Here is an 18,084-nt window from a genome sequence, read left to right on the forward strand (position 1 = left end):
CCAGAATTGCCATGATTTAAAAAAAAAAAAGAAAGCCAGAAAAACACACTGTAAGAAATTAAAACTACAGACATTTATCCCCAATGAACAACAGGGATAATGCAATTGCTAATATCAGAAAAATAAATATTATGCTTGATGTTAAATGCAATGATAACAGCACTGGTTATAAAATTAGCCATTTAGTCATGTCCTATTTTAATGACAATCAGGAAAAAAATGTAATCTTCAATGTCTGCTAGACTTGTCTTGTACTTGAATTTTAACAATCTTATTAGGGTATGTCTAGGGAAAATAATCTAAGTATAGAACACTTTGGATATTACTCCTTTTAAAATAATATATACAGATATGCATGCTAAGTCACTTCAGTCATGTACAACTCTTTTTCACCCCATGAACTGTAGTCTGCCAGGCTCCTCTGTCCATGGGAATTCTCTGGGCAAGAATACTGGAGTTGGTTGCATGCCTTCCTTCAGGGGATCCCCCCAGCCTAGAGACCAAACCTGTGTCTCTTATGTATCCTGCATTGGCAGGCAGATTCTTTACCACTAGTGCCACCAGGGAAGCCCACATACATGTATATGCAATTTTATATTTATAATCATAAAATATTATCAAGGAAATATTTAGAGATACCAAGTAAATCTGACCACAGTAATAGAAACACAAAACAATTTTCATTAATATTACTAAAACAACATTTACATTGTTGTTTCTTGCTGTAAACTTTTATTAAATTACTAGAACTGCCACAACAGTGTATGACAGACTGGATGGCTTAAAAGGAAAATTTATTTTCCCATAGTTCTGCAGGCTAGAAATCAGAGATAGCCGTTTTTGCCTCCTAGTCATGTCTTCACAAACCTCAGGTAAATGAGTGTATCTCCCTTTAGATAAATAAACAAAAATACAAATGTTTAAAAACTGTTCTTTTTTCTTTTCATTGCCAGAGTGAATATGTGTGTTTTTGTTTTGATATTCTTTTCTTTACCTACTTATGTGATATAAGTCGACTGAAACATTACATGAGAATTAGTGCTTGATGTAAGATCATTTGACATGCTTTTAGTCAATGAAATTTTGGTTATGTGCCATGAAAATGTATTCTTTATTCTCCTTTTCAAACACAATAATTAGTATATGAGCACTCATTATTATTTTTTGTTTAATTTTGGTTCATAATATCCATCAATTCAGTGTGGAGGCACAAAGGATGTTTCATTCATCACACCATTGTGTTTGAAATAGAATACAGCATAATACATCTCAGACCATAACTGAAGAGGCTTAATTTTTTTTCCTCAAACTAAACTGATCTTCATTTTTTAAAAAGTACATATGCATACCAAAACATCAAAATTTGTCATGAATTAAATGTACATTAAAAGTAAATAATGGTGGTTAGAAACAACAGCTTCTGACTACTGCTCTTGCAATTTTCTGAATAATCCGTGGATTCCTCCTTCCATGCCTGGGTTGTTCAATTCCTCCTCCTACCTCAGGAAACCCATTGTCTCTTAAAACTTTTTTTTTTTTTCCCCTTGGCTTAAACTAGCCTGAAAAAAACTAACCAGAATTGATTTGTGTTGCTTGCAACAAAAAGAACATTAACCAACTCTTTCACTAACAGGGTATTTCTAAACCTCACACCCAGTTGATAGCTGCCTTCCATTATCTGAAGAAGAGCAATGTGGAAAATAGACTAAATTTATTCTCCGTAGCTCCAAAGGACCCATAAGTGGAAGTTGCATGGAAGTTAGATATCATCTCAATAGGGGAAGAAATTTCAAACAATTGGGGTTGCCTAGGCTCCAAAATCACTGCAGATGGTGACTGCAGCCATGATATTAAAGATGCTTACTCCTTGGAAGAAAAGTTATGATCAACCTAGATAGCATATTCAAAAGCAGAGACATTACTTTGCCGACTAAGGTCCATCTAGTCAAGGCTATGGTTTTTCCTGTGGTCATATATGGATGTGAGAGTTGGACTGTGAAGAACGCTGAACGCTGAAGAATTGATGCTTTTGACCTGTGGTGTTCTTGAGAATCCCTAGGACTGCAAGGAGATCCAACCAGTCCATTCTGAAGGAGATCAGCCCTGGGATTTTTTTGGAAGGAATGATGCTAAAGCTGAAACTCCAGTACTTTGGCCACCTCATGCAAAGTGTTGACTCACTGGAAAAGACTTTGATGCTGGGAGGGATTGGGAGCAGGAGGAGAAGGGGACGACAGAGGATGAGATGGTTGGATGGCATCACTGACTCGATGGACGTGAATCTCAGTGAACTCTGGGAGTTGGTGATGGACAGGGAGGCCTGGCGTGCTGCGATTCATGGGGTCGCAGAGTCGGACACGACTGAGCGACTGAACTGAATTGAACTAAACTGAACTGAGGTGAGGTAGTGCGGAGAAGGCAATGACAACCCACTCCAGTACTCTTGCCTGGAAAATCCCATGGATGGAGGAGCCTGGTAGGCTGCAGTCCACGGGGTAGCTAAGAGTCAGACATAACTGAGGACTTCACTTTCACTTTTCACTTTCATGCATTGGAGAAGGAAATGGCAACCCACTCGTGTTCTTGCCTGGAGAATCCCAGGGACGGGGGCGCCTGGTGGGCTGCCATCTATGGGGTCGCACAGAGTCAGACACGACTAAAGTGACTTAGCAGCAGCAGGTGAGGTAGTGTGTGTTCTTTCCCTGTCCAGGAGTTTTGCAGAAGGAATTCTCATGCTAATACCTGTGGTTCAGGAAGAATTTTACTAGGCCTTATTTTCTGCATTTGTTTATAAAAACTATATGTATGTGAGGGATTCCTAGGTGGTGCAAGTGGTAAAGAACTCACCTGCCAGTGCAGGAGATATGAGAGTTGGATTCAAACTTGTTTAGGAAGATCCCCTGGAAGAGGGAAGAGGGCAATCCATGCCAGTATTTTTGCCTGGAGAATTCCATGGACTGAGGAGCCTGGTTGGCTACAGTCTACAGTGTCGAAAAGAGTGGGACACAACTAAAGTGACTTAACACAAATGTATCAGATATTAATAGTGACTTGGAATGATATCACAATCTGATTAGGATACCTACCTAGATAAATTATATATTCTCAGTGGAATATTAGATGATTCATTAATATCTGAAGAATAGTTTCTAGGTAACTTTCTGCACTGGGATGTCCACTTGGTTCTTGTCTCTAGCAGTTTCCATAGCTGAGAATCTGCCTAGATTTTATATGGCAGTCCAGACAACTTGCCAGAGTGCTGCACTACATATCAGCTAATTGGACTACTAATGAGCTGAGTGACTTTTTAATACCAACTGCCTGCAAACCACCCAGTGTGATTGCAGATGGCCTCTTAAAAGTGAGCCACTTCAGAATTAACATCCCTTGTTTCCTAAGTGTCAACAATGTAAAGCACAAGATCTGAATTTAAACATTTGAATAGCAATCCATCACCCTTCAACACAGCTGGAAACTTGATCTTTTTCTTTCAAGTAATATACAATTAAAACAGCCAGAATTACCATGAAATCAAAAAATCCATATAGAAAATTTTATTTTCTCTGTGCTAGTAAGAATTATTTCTACACTAAAGCCGAAAGCTTCATAATTTTCAGTTATCTCGGTTAAAGCACAGCTTTTACTTGCAGACATACACCTTTGACATTTTAAAATTAAGGCGCAGATTAAGAAAAGCAACCTCATGTTAAAACCATTAGATGTAATTTTCATAGACATTTTCTACTTCCTTTACCAAATGCCTGCATCTAGGCTTATATACGTAAAATAAATAAAGCTGGCACAACTTGGCTTGGGTACATCTCTTTAATCTCAAAGAAAAAAAGAACAAAAACAAAAACTTAAGTTTAAGTCCATGGGGCTTTGTTTGCTTGTTTTTTTTTATAGGTAACCATTTGGGCCCTCCAACTATAGTAATCTGCTTTCTCTGAAAATGCTCTACTAATATTGTGGTGCAGTGGTAAAGAATCCCCCTGCCAATGCAGAAGAGGAGAGGCAAGCAACGTAGGTTTGATCCATGTGTTGGGAATATCCCCTGGAGAAGGAAAGGGCAACTCACTTCAGTATTCTCACCTGGAAAATTCCATGGACAGAGAGCCCTAGCGGGCTATAGTCCATGGGGTCACACAGAGTCAGACAGGACTGAGCACACACGTTATATTAGATTAATATTGTCACTAGGAAGGTAGCTATATGGCTTTTATTTCTAAAGCATTTTTTGAGACTGTTATTTCCATTCAATTGCACCCCAGAGAGAGCCAATCAATATAATCCAATGAAGTGATTGGACCGATCATATGGAAACTGAACTCTTTTTAGGGCAGTAAGATCTAAGGACAGTGCTTCTAGGACAAAAATTTCCTTTTCCTTAATGATTCACAGGGCGTCAGTCTGTCCACTGAATACAAATGAAGCCCATGAAGCAATGATCACTAGAAGCAGCCATGTTATGGACCACAAGAAGAATACATTTAAGTAAAACCAATACTCCTGGCCAAGCACCAAGGCAACAACAAGACTAGCTCCAACCAGTGGATATGTGGGAAAGCTCTGCACCTCTTCTCAATTTTGTGTAAACCAAAACTCTTGTATAAACAAGTCTTAAGGAAAAAATAGAAGTTTAATTCTTGAGGGTATAATCATCATTTAGATCACAACATCTCTTACCACAAATAGAAGAAAGAATATATCCTCACAGCACTCATCTATTCACAGGTATTTGCATTAGTACCAGCTTTGGATTTATTAATAAAGCTTCTATACTATTCCTATACCATTTTCAGTCTGTAAAGAATATGCCTACAATGCAGGAAACCTCAGTTCAATCCTTGTCAGGAAAACCTCCTGGAGTAGGAAATGGCAACAGGCTCCAGAATTTTTGCTGGAGAATCCCATGGACAGAAAGGAGCCTGGTTCACGGGATTCCTAGAGTCAGAGAAGTCTTTGCCAGTAAACCATCGTCTTTTTCTTGATTTATGATTTTGCCTCTACTAAAAATGTTCAGGTCATTACTCAGCTTTATATTTAATTTCAAAAGAAGCTGCCAAGTTTTTTTGTTTGTTTGTTTGTTTTGTTTTGTTTTGTTTTTTAATTGCTCAGTTTATGAGAAGTGGAAAAATAACATCCATTAAGTTCCTCCTTTTGCATCTCAATAGCGACTCTAGTTGGAGAAGGCAATGGCAACCCACTCCAGTACTCTTGCCTGGAAAATCCCATGGACAGAGGAGCCTGGAAGGCTGCAGTCCATGGGGTCGCTGAGGGTCGGACACGACTGAGCGACTTCACTTTCACTTTTCACTTTCATGCATTGGAGAAGGAAATGGCAACCCACTCCAGTGTTCTTGCGTGGAGAATCCCAGGGACAGAGGAGCCTGGTGGGCTGCCTTCTATGAGGTTGCACAGAGTTGGACATGACTGAAGCGATTTAGCAGCAGCAGCGACTCCAGTCCCAGTCAGTCTAGTTGAATCCTGGGCCGCTTCATGTTAAAATCTGCCCTTCTGGCTGCCTTTCATTTGGCCCTACTTAAGACTATAAAGAAAGCTGAGCACTGAGGAACTGGTGCTTTTTAACTGTGGTGTTGGAGAAGATTCTTGAGAGTCCCTTGAACTGCAAGGAGATCCAACCAGTCCATCCTCAAGATCAGTCCTGAGTGTTCATTGGAAGAACAGATGTTGAACCTGAAACTCCAATACTTTGGCCACCTGATGCGAAGAGCTTACTCATTTGAAAAGACCCTAATACTGGAAAAGATTGAGGGCAGGAGGAGAAGGGGAAAACAGAGGATGAGATGGTTGGATGGCATCACCGACTCGATGGGCATGAGTTTGGGTGGACTCCAGGAGTTGGTGATGCACAGGGAGGCCTGGCATGTTACGTTTCAGTTCAGTTCAGTTCAGTTCATTCACTCAGTCGTGTCTGACTCTTTTCAACCCCATAAACTGCAGCACTCCAGGCCTCCCTGTCCATCACCAACTCCAGGAGTTCACTCAAACTCACATCCATTGAGTCAGTGATGCAATCCAGCCATCTCATCCTCTGTCGTCCCCTTCTCCTCCTGCCCCCAATCCCTCCCAGCATCAGAATCATTTCCAATGAGTCAACTCTTCACATGAGGTGGCCAAAGTACTGGAGTTTCAGCTTCAGCATCAGTCCTTCCAATGAACACCCAGGACTGATCTCCTTTAGAGTGGACTGTTTGGATATCCTTGCAGTCCTAGGGACTCTCAAGAGTCTTCTCCAACACCACAGTTCAAAAGCATCAATTCTTCAGTGCTCAGCTTTCTTCACAGTCCAACTCTCACATTCATATATGACCACTGGGAAAACCATAGCCTTGACTAGACGCAATGGTTCATGGGGTCGCAAAGAATTGGACAAGACTGAGTGACTGAACTGAACTGACTGAATCTAAAAGGGTTGGGATTTCATGTCTCTCAGCTGGCACGTGGGAGAGCTAACTTTACCACAGGTAACTCAGCCTCCCACTCCTCGGCCACCCGCCGGAAGTTGCTCCTGTGTCCAGCGGCACAGGCGCAGGACTAGCTGGACATGCATTAGCCAACAGCAAATCAGTCCTTAGCTTTTATGTGTGGTTGAGGTTCCAGAACTTCCTCTTAGTGAACAAGAAAAATTACGCCAATCTGGCCCCTTTCTACCATCAGAGTGGCATCAGGGAATGGGTGGATTAGGGATCTGCTGAGGATGCTAGGGGCAGAAAGGCGAGGTGCAGTTTGAGGGAGGCTGGTCCAGGAAGGATGCTGGAAGCTTTGGCCCCTTCATAAACCACGTGTCCCTCTGCACATAGCTGGGGGGTACTGTTCAGTGGGGATTTTGAGCACCGACAGGTCATTTTGTGGTATTTTCAGAAAATAACACCATGTGTGCCTGAAGAGCCTTGTGTCAGCCCTTTTATGCAACCACTTCCTGCTACTTTCCGGTCGCTGCTACTGAAGGCTTTCTAAGTGAGTGACAGTCTGTGTGGGGCCCTGTTCCCACCGGATGCCTGAAGTGTTTTTCAAAATGAGTGTACCATTATGTTGATGTTTAGTTGCTAAGTTGTTAGGACTATTTTGCTACCCCATGGACTGTAGCTCCCCGCCCTGCACCCCACTCCCTTCGTCTGTCCATGGAAATTCCTAGGCAAGAATACTGGGTTGGGTATATCATAATGGGGTGGGTTGCCATTACCTGCTCCAGGGGATTTTCCTCACCCAGGGATGGGATCCCTGGCTCCTGCATTTCAGGCATATTCTTTACCACTGAGCCATCTGTGAAACCCAATATAATTATACACTACTGTTAGCAATGTGAGAAAATTTCAGTTGCTCCACAAATTCACCAAACATTTGATACTGCCTACAGACTGAAATCTAACTGTTGTTTCCTGACGTGCATATAGGTTTCTCAAGAAGCAGGTCAGGTGGTCTGGTATTCCCATCTCTTTCAGAATTTTCCACAGTTTCCTGTGATCCACACAGTCAAAGGTTTTGGCATAGTCAATAAAGCAGAAATAGATGTTTTTCTGGAACTCTCTTGCTTTTTTGATGATCCAGCGGATGTTGGCAATTTGATCTCTGGTTCCTCTGCCTTTTCTAAAACCAGTTTGAACATCTGGAAGTTCATGGTTCACGTATTACTGAATCCTGGCTTGGAGAATTACTTTACTAACCTCAGATATGCAGATGACACCACCCTTATGGCAGAAAGTGAAGAGGAACTAAAGAGCCTCTTGATGAAAGTGAAAGAAGAGAGTAAAAAAGTTGACTTAAAGCTCAACATTCAGAAAACGAAGATTATGGCATTTGGTCCCATCAGTTCAATGGAAATAGATGAGGAAACAGTGGAAACAGTGTCAGGGTGTTGGAGAAGACTCTTAAGAGTCCCTTGGACTGCAAGGAGATCCAACCAGTCCATAAGGGAGATCAGCCCTGGGTGTTCTTTGGAAGGAATGATGCTAAAGCTGAAACTCCAGTACTTTGGCCACCTCTTGTGAAGAGTTGACTCACTGGAAAAGACTCTGATGCTGGGAGGGATTGGGGGGCAGGAGGAAGAGGGGATGACAGAGGATGAGATGGCTGGATGACATCACTGACTTGATGGACATGAGTCTGAGTGAACTCCAGGAGTTAGTGATGGACAGAGAGGCCTGGCATGCTGTGATCCATGAGGTCGCACAGAGTCGGACACGACTGAGCAACCGAAATGAACTGAACAGACTGAAATCAGGGTAAATATAGAGGTCTCTTTCTCTGTGTTCCTTCATTCAAGAAAGAGAACCCTGTGATTTTTGTTGTCCACAATTATTTGCAATATTCCTCTCTCTGTATTTTTACTGTAACAGTGATTATGGTAATATGGAAACCTACTACCAATATTTTAATCCTTGTCTCCAATGATTTTGCTGTTGTTTGGTTTATTTTTAATTGATTGAATATTAGGAACTTAAAACAGCTAACAACTTACCTGAGTTTACCTATGCTTTCTCCTGAATCCCAAGAATGAAAGAGGGATAGCAATCAAATTTTTATTTGCTGTCAAGATAATGTCCATGCATGCTAAGTTGCTTCAATTGTGTCTTACACTTTGCACCCTCATGGACAGGTACCTACCAGGCTTATCTGTCTATGGGATTTCCCAGGCAAGAATACTGGAGTGGCTTGCCATTTCCTTCTCCAGGGGATCTTCCCAACCTACAGATCAAATTCATTTCTCCTGCATTGCAGGTAGGTTCTTCCCATTTAACCACCAGAGAAGCCCCATAGTAGAAATAGCTACAGCTTAATTGTTTGTTGTTTGGTGTGTGTGTGTGGGGTGTGTGTGTGTGTGTGTGTGTGTGTGATAAGTTAAGAAGGAAGCCTATTTTTGCACTACCGTTCAGATATTACAAGCACCTCTGAAAGCACTTATATTTGTGAGGGAGGTAAAACAAAAATAAGATAGATTGAAAACTCTAGATCCGTTGAAATTTTTCTGAAAGTAAACATCCATATGACCCTCTGTACCAATTTAGGGAAGACATTTACAAATTTTTCGCTGTAGTTTGTGCTAAAGTGACTTCCAAGTTCTATTAGCTAATGATGGGTTTTAAAACTGAAATCAAAAGGAATAAATGAAAGTTCATATGCTGACTATAGAAATGTCACAACCTTATTCCAACTTAGCTCTAAGAAGAGTAGCATTAGTTTTAATTCACCATGGGCAAGTGAATATAGGAAAATCTTCTGATAAATATTTAGGTTTAAGTGATAAGCCATAGAATGATGTTTGGAGAGAAGAAAATAGCACTATACCGACATGTCTTGAGTATATGGTGTTTCCAAAAACTGTAGAAATCATATGTAACAAAAACTAAATATTAACTACTTGTCACAGATCACAGAAACAATTGAGGAAGGGTTGTTACCAATAACAGAGGGGAGAGAAATGAGTTGGAAGTCAGTTTCACTTGACCCGTGAAAGAACAAAATTATCGGATAATGTAAACTCTTGATTATGGACATTCAAGTTACAATTATGGTACAGCACACACTTTGCCAATTCAAAGAAGCCTTTCCAAAACTTTCAGCATGTTATTTGGCTCCCATAACCCTTTTAAATACTAAACTCTTATTGTTGCACCACCAGTGTTGTACTTTTTTCATTCAGTTCACATTCTTCCCTACATAAAACTGAAAGTTAAATTTCTTGTAGGTAGGATATGCTTATTGCACTTCTTCATTCTTAGTACTTTATATGATTTATTTTGTCGAGTGGGGAAAATGTGGTAAAGTAGAAGACATTTCATTTCTAATAAGCTACCTATTCTAATACTAACTTAAAGAAACACTTGCTTGCCAAATATTATCAAGAAATACATCTCACAGAATACATTACAAGAGTTGTGGTGCTAGTTTTATCGATTTTGTTGAATTTAGGTGGAGAAAATAAAATAATTTGTATGAAAGCATTCACAAAACCTTTCACAACTCAAAAATCTCTGCAGGTTCCTTTCTTCTTTAGTATCAAAGTTCACTCTGCCCAAGGATTTTAATTTTGGATTCTTGATTTTAGGTGTTTTTTTTTTTTAAATTATTCATGGCTCATTACTGTGAGTTACAAATGCTTAAATTATGTGTAACTTTGGGCAAACTTTGGTATGGACCTAACAAAAGCAGAAGATATTGAGAAGAGGTAGCAAGAATACACAGAAGAACTCTACAAGAAAGATCTTCACTACCAAGATAATCACGATGGTGTGATCACTCACCTAGAGCCAGACATCCTGGAAAGTGAAGTCAGGTGGGCCTTAGGAAGCATCACTACGAACAAAGCTAGTGGAGGGGATGGAATTCCAATGGAGCTATTTCAAATCTTGAAAGATGATGCTGTGAAAGTGCTGCACTCAATATGTCAGCAAATTTGGAAAACTCAGCAGTGGCCACAGGACTGGAAATGGTCAGTTTTCCTTCCAATCCCATAGAAAGGCAATGCCAAAGAATGCTCAAACTACCATACAACTGCACTTGTCTCACATGCTAGTAAAATAATGCTCAAAATTCTCCAAGCCAGGCTTCAGTAGTACGTGAACCATGAACTTCCAGATGTTCAAGCTGGTTTTATAAAAGGCAGAAGAGCCAGAGATCAAATTGCTAAGATCTGCTGGATCATGGAAAAAGCAAGAGAGTTCCAGAAAAATATCTATTTCTGCTTTATTGACTATGCCAAAGCCTTTGACTGTGTGGATCACAATAAACTGTGGAAAATTCTGAAAGAGATGGGAATACCAGACCACCTGACCTGCCTCTTGAGAAACCTATATGCAGGTTAGGAGGCAACAGTTAGAACTGGACAAGGAACCACAGACTGGTTCCAAATAGGAAAAGGAGTATGTCAAAGCTGTATATTGTCACCCTGCTTTATTAACTTATATACAGAGTACATCATGAGAAACACTGGGTTGGAAGAAGCACAAGCTGGAATCAAGACTGCTGGGAGAAATCTCCATAACCTGAAATATGCAGATGACACCACCCTTATGGCAGAAAGTGAAGAGGAACTAAAGAGCCTCTTGATGAAAGTGAAAAGGGAGAGTGAAAAAGTTGGCTTAAAGCTGAACATTCAGAAAACGATCATGGCATCCAGACCCCATCACTTCATGGCAAATAGATGGGGAAACAGTGAAAACAGTGTCCGACTTTATTTTTGGGAGCTCCAAAATCACTGCAGATGCAGCCATGAAATTAAAAGATGCTTACTCCTTGGAAGGAAAGTTATGACCAACCTAGACAGTATATTGAAAAGCAGAGGTATTACTTTGCCAACAAAGGTCCGTCTAGTCAAGGCTATGGTTTTTCCACTGGTCATGTATGGATGTGAGAGTTGGACTATGAAGAAAGCTGAGCGCTGAGGAATTGATGCTTTTGAACTGTGGTGTTGGAGTAGACTCTTGAGAGTCCCTTAGACTGCAAGGAGATCCAAAGAGTCCATCCTAAAGGAGATCATTCCTGGGTGTTCATTGGAAGGACTGATGCTGAAGCTGAAACTCCAATACTTTGGCCACCTCATGCGGAGAGTTGACTCATTGGAAAAGACCCTGATGCTGGGAGGGACTGAGGGCAGGAGGAGAAGGGGACGACAGAGGATGAGATGGCTGGATGGCATCACCGACTCAATGGACATGAGTCTGAGTGAACTCCAGGAGTTGATGATGGACAGGGAGGCCTGGCGTGCTGTGATTCATGGGGTCACAAAGAGTTGGACACGACTGAGTGACTGAACTAGCTAACTAACTTGGGCAAAAAAATTTAAATAATTGCCTTCTTTTTTGACTTACTGTGTGCTTAGTCACTCAGTGATGTCTGACTCTTTGTGACCCCATGGACTGTAGCCTGCCAGACTCCTCTGTCCATGGGAATTCTCCAGGCAAGAATACTGGAGTGAGTTGATCTGCCTTTCTCCAGGGGCTCTTCTGCACCCAGGAATCGAACCCAGGTCTCCTGCATTGCAGGCGGATTCTTTACCGTCTGAGCCACCAGGGAAGCTTTTTAGACTCACCAGTATTTTATTATTAACATGTATTTTACACTGAAATACATATCTTTAAAAATATGATGAGTCTTTCTCTTTCTAGCTCTTGCTTTTGCTATCATTCTTCTTTTTGTGGTAGTGGAGTGATTAAAGAAATAAACTTTGTTTTAAGTGATGTTAACAATAATCAAAAATCTATTTTCCATAATAATTTTCAGTATTTCAAATATTTTAACCTTATGTTTTGCTAAATTATATATGCACACACAAGGTAGCATATTTATATTGTTAACTTTAATTAAGATTTAAATTCATATTTTTTGATACTACAGATAAATCAGTTTTTTCTTCAAAATTTTCTCTGGAATATTGCAAATATTCTTACATTAAGTTAATTATGATAGTTTGACTCCCATATTTACTTAATTCTCATTCTTTTATAAAGCTGTCATTATATTGTTGTAGCAATCTGTAACTAGTATGATATGATTCATTGACCTCATGATTTCTAAATTTTAGCATAGCTGTTCTCCATATTTCTATTAAGCACAGACATGGAATCAGAAAACTATTTTTATTGTCCTGATTTTAAATCATGTAATGAATAAAGTCATCATAAAATATCCAGCTACCAATCAGATACCTTGACCTTTACTTGTTTTAATTTAATTTGGTAAGAATGTGAAATAGTGTTTACACTCTCTTTGGGCAGGATATATTTCTCATCCAATGCTCATAGTTGTTTCAAGGACATTTAAAATGGCATGATTTCAATAACAAACATAAAATGTTTCTATATCTTTTAAGTATATTGCTTCAATGTATTTCAAAATCATAACTCTTTCTAAACTATTACTGCTCAGAATACAAATGAGTTTTCATTAACCATTCATATCTTTATTCTCTGTTCACTTGACTTAGTTTTGTTCTATTTATATGTTAAGGCAATTTTATAAACCACCATCTAATTATGCTTCCTGAGAGTATTTTTTGGACTGCTTAAACTTGATACAACTGAAATGAAATATTTATAACCCAACTGGCTTTAAAACATATGCATGAAATATTTTGAGAAATTAATAACACACTGAGATAACTAATAGAAGGTTACCAAAAGTACTCAGGCACTTAACTATAATTTATCATATGTTAGGGTGTTCTTTTTTTCTCTGCAATCAGTATCAAATCCTGAGAAAGATATTTTAACAAAAATCTTATGATGTATTTCATGATAGAGAAAACATGCTTGAAAATGGCATTCTGCTTTGTTAAAAAAAATGAAACAAGTGTTAATAATCACTTTTTAATTAGAAGGGTAGAATTTGCCTGTCTAAACACAAAAATCTAAATCTAGTACATATCTGATTACTGAATTTATTAAAGTAGGTCAGTGATCATTATATGTTAATCCCCAGATCTTGAGACAGTCCACAGCCATGTATTGATGATTTATACTCACTACTGACCATGAATAGCACCATATGAAGACAAACATCCATTATTTGTAAATTGCTTATGTGCTTTAGAGAGAACTCAGAGTAAACAGATTTACCTAATTTTCCAACCTTACTTAGTCATTGTTTTCAAATAATTGATACACAGAAGGTAATTGGATAATGATGGAAAATATGGGATATACAAAACTGAAATGATAAATTATCAGCACATTCTGTTTTAAAAATAATTTTAAAAGCATGGTTTGAACACATATATATAAACCTAATTGTACAGTGAAACAAAGAGATTGGTATATGGTAACTGCCTTGGAAGATTGTTGAAAGAAGGGGTCATGCAAATAGAATCTCATACATAAGACCAAAAATGATAAAATGGAAATTATATATGGTGATGAAAATGCACTGAGAAGGCATTTGAAGGGAAGTTTAGGAGATATGCAAGAAAGAAATAAGAAGAAAAACAATATAGGCCAGGTTGAAGTTCATTTGTTTATAAAAATGAAATATGATGCAAGGGATAAGCAGCATGATGTTTAGGGAGAAAATATGGAGAGTAATTTTGAATAAGAAACTTTAGATGCCTAGAAAATAATTAGAAATTATATTGCTATGGGAAAGTTAGAAAATTAAATAGCTAAATCTTAGATTTCTATGCTGAAGAAGTCACATTTCTGGACAAAAAAATAACCCTTTTAATTATTTAAACTTCTTTTTTATAAAACTGTAATAATGCATATTGAAAAAAAAACAATGCAATATTTTACAGTGTTTTGAACTACTGAGAAGTAATTAATCACATATAACCATACCCATGTCTAGTAAAACAATATATTTTAGTATTTCCAAAGACACTTATATGCTTCCTTGTCAAAATTTGGCCTCTGTTCACTGGTGCTGAATAGAAATGGGGAAACAGAGTTTTGAGTGAAGTAGAAGAAAGTAGCTACTATTGCTTTGCAAGTAAAGGGGGCCCCAGTGGGCTAATGCCCTCAAGACCATGGGACCCACCCTGGAGTGGGTAGTGAGTTTTATAGTGTTCAAGGAGTGGGGCATGATCAAACTGTGGACAAGTCTTGGATTGGCTGGCATCAAGTTATAAAGTTTCAAGCATCAGTTCTTTTCTTATTTCAGCCAGTCTAGAGTCTGTGTTCATGTGGTCAGCAGTTTTCATCTGCAGGGGGTCTGCTTCTTGTAAAAACAACTTAGGAATGTGTGTCAAATCTTTATCTATAGCTTTTACAGAACTAAGAGTTTGGTGATTCTGCTTTGAGGTAGAATTAACCAGGTAGAACTGGTAAATTTGTTACCAGTTCCCTAGCCTGATGGCCTACATCTTCCCATTGTTCTGTATCTTCACATTTCCCAATCATTAACTCTTGAGTCAGCATTTTATTAATACTTCAAAAGACAAGGACACAGTGGCTTATACATGTTTTCATCCTCTAATCACTACTTTCTCTCTTTCCCTAAAACAGGCAGAATCCTGCTTTCTAAGAGTATAATTCCATTTTGACTGTTATTGGATTTATGTAATGGATTCATATGTTAGATGTTCTTGCCTAAGTTGCTAAACTTGACATTTTGGAGATTTAACTGTTGTTGCATGTAGGTGTTGTGTTTATGTGTATTGCTGTATTTTTTCTCAAACTTTTCACATAGTCTAGTGTTAATAGACATTGGTGTGATTTCTGGTTCGATGCTGATAAAAACATTCATGTGCTGTGCTGTGCTGTGCTTAGTCACTCAGTCATGTCTGATTCTTTACGACCCCATGGACTATAGCCCTCCAGGCTCCTCTGTCCATGGGGATTCTCCAGGCAAGAATACTGGAATGGGTTGCCATGCCCTCCTGCAAGGGATCCCAACCCAGGGATCGAACCCAAGTCTCCCACATTACAGGCAGATACTTTACCATCTGAGCCACCAGGGAAGCCAAAAACATTCACGAATATGTTTAAGGGCTCAATACATGCATTATTGTTAAAAACATATCCAAGTTGAGGAATCACTTTGTCATTGAATTTGTGTATGTTAAACTTTAGTGACTATTGAAAAATCTATTGGCATACTTGACCATTCTCTACAACAATGAATAAATATTACAATCTGTACTCCACTATAAAACTTGGTAGTAAGATCTATATCTCATATTATCCTCAAAGATTTTTATTATTTTTATATAAATTTTGCTCTTTCCTTTATAGGGAACCTAATTTTGAGACTGCATTGAGACTGAGCAATTTTAACTTTCTCTTCATATTAGTCAATTGGATTAAAGTCACGTGTTGAAACCACTGTCCTTTCTTAATTTCTCTGCAGTGCCATTTGTTTCCATAAATTAAGTAAGCATGTGTGCATTGGTCACGTTTGTGCTCTCTATGCTAGTTCATTGGTCACATTACCTTTTGCTTAATTTCAATAGTTCTGACCTAAGTGTTACTTTCCAGTAGAATTGGTCCTTCCATTGTGTTGATCTTAGCTATTGTTTACCTAACTTCACACATACATACATACTTATACTTGCAAGAACATATACTTGTGGAATTTTGATGGGATGGCACAAAATGTCTAAATAATATGGGTAAAAATTACATCTTTAAATTTTTAAATATTCAAATTCATGACATTCATCCATTTATGTAAGTGTTCTTTAGTTTTCTCTCTAATATTTTAGAGTTTATAAAGTTTTTCTCACTGTTTTTAGATGTTTTTATTGTTATTTAGAACTTTGGTGCTGTTGTAAGCTCTATTGTTATGAAACTCAAACTCTCCTTTGCCTTTCTGTTGTTGATGTTTGGAAGTGTTCTTTTTGTATTTCAGTATATACAGGCATTTTTTGCTAATGGTATATATCTTTAAATAATATAGAAAAATTATGAATGCATGACAACTTGCTGAATGATAATATTTATTTTAATACATTTTTTATAGTTCTATATCTTTGTATACATTCATAAGATGCTGTGGTGATTTTGCCGTGCCTATTATTTTACCCTTTGTAGGACTTTCTCAGAGATTTAGACTGAGAAAACAAAACACATTATTACTTAAGAGGAGAAAAACAATAATTTTCTAGACATAGAACTGCTTAAATTTTTCTCTATTTGAATAAATTAATGAATAATAGATTCTGAGACATTTGAGCATAAATTTACAATTCTTGACATTTATTCCACCTCTTCTTATCTTTTTCAGAGCTTTAACATGACTAATGACCGGATAAGGAGTGATGTATGGCTGTTGACTTAGGAGTCCCACTAAGACTTCTTTGTCAACACTGGTTTTAACTGATGACCCTATAAAATTTCTTGGTGCTGTCCATGGCAGTCAACTCCCAATTTGTTTCACACATGCAAGGCTTCCCTATTGGCTCAATGGTAAAGAATCTGCCTGCAATGTGGGAGACCTGGGTTTGATCCCTGGGTCAGGAAGATCCCCTGGAGAAGGGAATGACCATGCACTCCGGGATTCTTTCCTGGAGAATCCCCTGGACAGAGGAGCATGGTAGTCTATAGCCCGAGGGTCACGAAGAATCCAATGTGACTGAGCAACTAACACTTTCACTTTCACTTTTTACATGCAAGGGTAGAGAGCAGGAATTACTGAGCACTATAATCAGAGTCATGAGACAAAAACAACCATCAGAGGCATAGAAAATCTGAAATCAGAGGGGTTAATAACTTGGTCCTTTGGCTTATCCAAAAAGTGTCAGATAGAAAAAGCATATATCTTAAAGTGTAGACCAATTATGTAAATACCTTGGGAAAGTTTTTATTTACTTCTACTCTATGAAATTTTGTTGTGGCTCTACATTATTTTATGTAATATATTCTGTGTATGTATACAACTTAAAAGATAGGTGTATACATGTATTCCATATAGTCGTCTCTGTACAGAAATGTTTCCTATACATAAAAAGACAAAAATAAGATTAAGCTCACCATATATAATGGACTGCAATTCCCAGAAATCTAGTAGGATATAATAATGTTGGGCTTTCCATTGTGTTCCATTGAGCTGTTTGTTTACACATCCACCAGTACTAGACTGGCTAGATCGCTGTAGTTTTTTACTAAGTCTTGAAGTCAGATTTTCTGAGTCCTCCAACTTTGTTCTTTCTCAGTACTATGTTAGATAACTTGAGCCTTTGCCTTCTCCATGTAAACTTTAAAATCAGTTTGTTGATATTCAAAAAGATAACTGGCTAAGATATTGAAGGAAAGTGTATTTAACCTCTAGATCAAGTAATTAATTTTGATTTCTCCATACACATATTTTAAAGCTCTCTAGTGAATGTTCTTAGTGGTGGACCTAAGTTATATATACTAAACCTTGTGGTAGTTACAATATTGGCATTATGATTAATGAAGTCAGTGTGGGCTTGGAAACAAGCAGTTATATATTTGAATTCTAGATTACTCATTTATTAGCTATATGATTTTGGCCAGATTCCTCAAACCATCTGAGCCATAGTAAAATAGAAAAATCATTACATTGTATAATTAAATATTAAATTAATACAGTATGCTTTACCTAAGTTAATTAATAACATGTTGCTTGCTATATTGAAATATTTCAATTAATGGGTGGCAGAATAAAATA

The 18,084-nt window shown here is 38.1% G+C and overlaps 1 long non-coding RNA gene across 1 annotated transcript in view; it reads left to right on the forward strand.

Annotated features, from left to right (window-relative positions):
* The first annotated feature begins 10,758 nt into the window (after nt 1–10,758).
* LOC120883285 overlaps nt 10,759–18,084 on the forward strand; it is a 16,229-nt gene continuing 8,903 nt past the window's right edge. Inside the window, exon 1 of the long non-coding RNA XR_005725728.1 lies at nt 10,759–10,821. This is a non-coding gene — a long non-coding RNA (uncharacterized LOC120883285). The remainder of the gene's footprint in view (nt 10,822–18,084) is intronic.

The sequence above is a fragment of the Oryx dammah genome, unplaced genomic scaffold (genome assembly GCF_014754425.2).
Source record: "Oryx dammah isolate SB20612 unplaced genomic scaffold, SCBI_Odam_1.1 HiC_scaffold_24, whole genome shotgun sequence".
Classification (NCBI taxonomy): domain Eukaryota; kingdom Metazoa; phylum Chordata; class Mammalia; order Artiodactyla; family Bovidae; genus Oryx; species Oryx dammah.